This window comes from Euprymna scolopes, unplaced genomic scaffold (genome assembly GCF_053919585.1).
Source record: "Euprymna scolopes isolate OS-2025 unplaced genomic scaffold, ASM5391958v1 sca518, whole genome shotgun sequence".
Classification (NCBI taxonomy): Eukaryota; Metazoa; Mollusca; class Cephalopoda; order Sepiida; family Sepiolidae; genus Euprymna; species Euprymna scolopes.
Window position 1 is genome coordinate 6,810 of NW_027633567.1, and position 4,957 is coordinate 11,766.

The following is a 4,957-nucleotide window of genomic DNA, read 5'->3' on the forward strand; positions in this document are numbered from 1 at the left end:
CAAAGTCTAGCGGTTCTGGGGAAGAAACTATTGGAGTAGAAAGATCTTTTACATCTAGGGATCTCTACAGTGTGGGGTTGGGATTTAGCAGCCTGTCGGGTTTGTCGAGGGTGCTCACGTCGTGGGGGCAGAAGTGATTGCAGTTCGTCAGAGCATTCACCACTAAAATACTTGTAGAAAAGGCAGAGGGATGCAACATTTCGTCGAAGGGGCAGAGGCTGAAGCTTAGATGCCAGTTCAGGGCCTATCCGGTTTGCGACTCTCTTTTGAACCTTGTCAAGGAGCGAGAGACTAGTAGCAGATGCACCAGCCCAGATGTGACAGCAATACTCCATACATGGGCGAATGGTGGCCTTATAGAGGTATAGGATACTTTCGGGTGTTAGTAGTTTTCTAGCACAGTAGAGAGAGCGCACCTTTCTTGCAGCGGCCCTGGCAATGCCTTCAATGTAATTGTTCCAACTCATGTTTCCTGTGAACGTTAAGCCAAGGAGTTTGGAAGATGTACTCTCAGATAAAGAGTCGTTGGCCATTGCTATAAGTGGTAGAGAGGGTTTCTTGTAATTATTGAATGAAACTAGTTTAGTCTTGGCAGCATTGAACGCGACCAACCACTTTTGTCTCCATTCCACCACAAATTGGAGGTCTTCCTCTAGTGTTTCTGCCATTTCTTTAGAAATGTGTTCATTCGTCTTCCTATTGTGCCTGCCATAGAGTGTAGGGTCATCAGCATATATACCCATCTCAGAGGCAATTTTGTCGGGGAGGTTATTTATGAATATCAGGAACAATAGAGGTCCAAGGATAGAACCCTGAGGCACCCCCGCATTTATATCATATTGTTTAGATGTACGACCACCGAGGACAACCTGGATTTTTCTCTTATCTAAGAAGGATTTAATTATGTTAAGTATTCTACCAGTGATACCGTATGATCTAATTTTCCTGAGGAGACCCTCATGCCATACCCTGTCAAAAGCCTTAGATATATCTAGAGCTACCACTCTGCCCTCCCCCGCTTTGTCCAGTGAATGGTATATACGTTCAGAGATCACAGTTAGGATGTCTACTGTGGAACGGGCTTGTCTAAATCCATATTGTTTGTCAGTCAGAAGTTTAGCATCTGTAAGGTGATGGACTAGAGCATGGTTAATTAGGGTCTCAAATATTTAGGCAAAAAGTGGGAGGAGGCTAATAGGGCGATAATTTGATGGGTTAGTCCTTTCGCCAGAATTCTTGAATACTGGTACAACAGAAGCAGTTTTCCAACAGGCCGGAAAGCAAGCTTCATTAAGGCATTTGTTGTAGAGTTTGGAGATAACTAGAGCTACTTCAGCTGAGCACTTTTTTAATAGCACAGCTGGGATAAGATCGGGTCCACATGCTTTTGAAGTGTAAAGGTTTTTTATGATAGCATGCACCTGAGCAGTGGTGGTTTTCAGATCGTCTAAAGGGACGGTTGCGAACAGGTTCATTTCTTAAAGCATTTATTCCCCTGGATTAAAAGGGTGTTTCTGCATCGTCTTCAGCAGAGTTTATGAAGGAATGTGGTCTTTTCTTCTGTCCAACTTGTTCCGCCGCAAATGACGGATCATTTCCTATGGTGTGCTGTGATGCCTATGACAGTTGGTATTATTTTGACCGTGTTAGGGTGAAACAACAGAATACTCTAGCAGAGTGGATTTGCCCAAATTGTTTGGAAAAAAGTATCACACTAATTTATTTCAGAATTTATTAAGTTCTCTCGCTCCTAGACAAAGTTCAAAAGAGAGTCGCCAATCTGATAGGTCCTGCACTGTCAGCTAAACTTCAGCCTCTGTCACATCGACGAAATGTTGCATCCCTCTGCCTGTTCTACAAGTACTTTAACGGTGAATGCTCTGACGAACTGCAAGCACTTGTGCCCCCTTGACGTAAATACCCCCAACAAACCCGACAAGCACCTAAATCCCACCTCTTCACAGTAGAGATCCCTAGATGCAAGAGAGCCTTCTACTCCAGTAGTTTCTTCCCCAGAACAGCTAGACTTTGAAATTCTCTTCCGGGTCCCTGCTTTCCTAACTGTACTGACATGCAGAAGTTCAAGTGCAACGTGACCCGACATCTTGCTGCCCAACTTCCTACACAGTACCCCTGATGCTTATATCCCTGTTAGTAGCCCCCTACAACAAAGTGGCAATGTGCCTTGTTTGGGGTGAAAATGTAATTAAAAAAAAAAAAGTTGTCATTTGATTTATGTTCAAGTTATCGTTCTTGTTATTATTTATATCTTGGTAATCTAAATAAAACTAAGTTTATTGGCTATAAATTCATTTATCATAGCAGACAGAAAAACAGTTGTTTTTTTTTTAAGAAAAAAACTACAATAGTTAGTGGAGTCCTTGTGACCACATGAATTATTTACTTGTCACCTAATTGACAGTCTAATACATATTTACTTTGTATTTAATTATTGAAAAAAAATAGTAATGGATATCCATTTTTTTTTTTTTTGCTTCTTTAGCAATGTGTGAGAAATTACACGACTTGAATCGTGTCACTTCATTGGTTGATTGGTTTAACACATTGCTTTTAATTACAACCTTTCTCATTGGGTGATTTGAATTTCAACCCATGGGTGCGGACATGTTTCAACTGAAAATTTCAGTCTGAGAAAAACTTTCATATAAGATGGACTCATATTAATTTAACGTTTTTTTTTTGCGCCCAGTGTTGTATTGGTACCTTTGAGACAATTTAACCAACTAAGTTTTTTCTAGACATACTCTCGTCTTTCTAATCTGCAAAGAATGTTGAATTCAGTTTTTACCACTTTGTTGGAATTATCTGTTTTTTCAATTCAAACATTGTTTTAAATGATCCACAAGCCAAGGATTAATGATAATCTTCACAGAAGATTTTTTCCTACCACTTTTGTCACTAACTCTAAGCTACCAGGCTCAGCAGAAGCAGCAAAATTATGCAACATAATTTTGCAACGATAAGATGAAACAACCTGTTATTAATCAACCAGGTAAGTGCGCTTTTCAATGTCATGTTAATTTCCGCTCTGCCAGAGTTCTCAGCTATGTGAGAATACATTGTTGGCAAAAGAAATTACCTAACCAAACACATCTAAAAATCTCTGATTCATTCCCGGGTTTTCTGCACCATAACCAAAAATATTTTTTCGACTCTTATCAAATTAAGTGTTGATAGTTTGACAAAAAAAAAAAAAATAGCAGAGTATAAAAACAGATATCTGAGAGTGAGAGAATAGGCGATCTTTTGAACGCTTCGTCATTGGTCTGAGGGAGATAACATTTACGGAGATTCATTCATTTTTATACGAAACTTTGGGAATTTGTTTTTTCAGACTCTTTTTTTTTTTATTGTCGTCACAGTTCTGTTGAAATTAAGAATAACTTTATTACAAAATACTCAGTGAAAAAGAAACAAATAAAATGGAGTATAAAAACTGATATATGTTAGAATGAAATGGTTTTATTCATTTACAAAATAATCATTGAAAAAAAAAATTATTATAATATGTTAAAAAATATAAATATTTAACACAAAAAATACAAAAGATTGAATCAAATATTTTGGGTAAATTGTGAAATTTCCTGATCCGATAATTTTATCAGAAAGGCGATATGTGATAGCTCAAAAATTGATTTTAATATGATGAGAAAAGCATTATGTTAAAACAAATATTAAAAAAAAAAAATTTTAATAAAATTTTGCAAAAGTTCTTGGAAGCATCTTTTAAAAATTAGAAATTTTGAAAACAAAAGTAGATAAATGCCCTTTAAACTACATTTAAGAGGCAAAAGTCTTTATTAAAAATAATTAGATTTTTTTTTTAAGTCGACTTTTTTTTTTTATTCATTTTGGATAGTAAAATATCTATGATCAGGAAATATAAAAAAGCTTTAGTGTTGTTGTTTTTGAAGCGGTGATCAGATGTTATTAAATGATATAAAATGGAAAACATATCTTTATAGGAACCTTTTTCGACTTGTGAATGCTGTAGTGTTGGCAAAAGTTCTTGGAAAAATATTTAAGAAATTTCAAGTTTGAAAAGAAAAAAAAACAGACAAAATTCCTATGAAACCATACAAAGATTTTTTTTTTTAAATCATTAGATATTTTTATGTTGACGTTTTATTAAAAATCATGAGATTTTTAAAAAATCTTTTTTTTTATTAATTTCAGATAATGAAATATCTATCATCAAGGAAAGTGTTTAAAAAAATTTTTTTTAATTTTTACCTTTATTTATTTGTAAATAGAAATTTCCTTGCTTCATGTAATTGTCGAAACAGCAGTCAGATGTTATTAGATTTTGAAAATTTGAATAAACAGACAAAAATGTCTTTAGAACTATGTTCTAGATGTAAATATATATATTTTAATTGTTTTCAATAAACTATTTTCAGATAAATAACTACTTCTTTTTGCTTGACCTATTTTCGATTTCCTTTTTTTTTATCTTAACTACCGCCCAGGTTCATCTATGCTAATAAAATAGTCCACCATATTGGAAATAAGCCAATATACTGACATGTTTACTAATTTGATGTAATGTATATGGGTACATCTGTGTTCTTCCCTCTTACAAGAATATGATTGGTTGGTTAAGCCATAAATACAGACTAGTAGAGCCGCCTGTAAGACACCTTAAAAGGCATGCTAAAAGCCTCATGCGTAAGGATATACTTCTTTTTGCTTGATCTATTTTCTATTCCCTTTATATATATATATATATATATATATATATATATATATATATATATATATATATATATATATATTAACTACTGCCCAGGTTCATCTATGCCAATAAAACATATTGGAAATAAGCCAATATACTCATGCTTAAGGATATACCTTCAGAAAGTATTATTTGAATATAACAGCTAAGACCACTCAGCTACTTCAAACGAATATATCCTTTTCATAGGATATATGATAG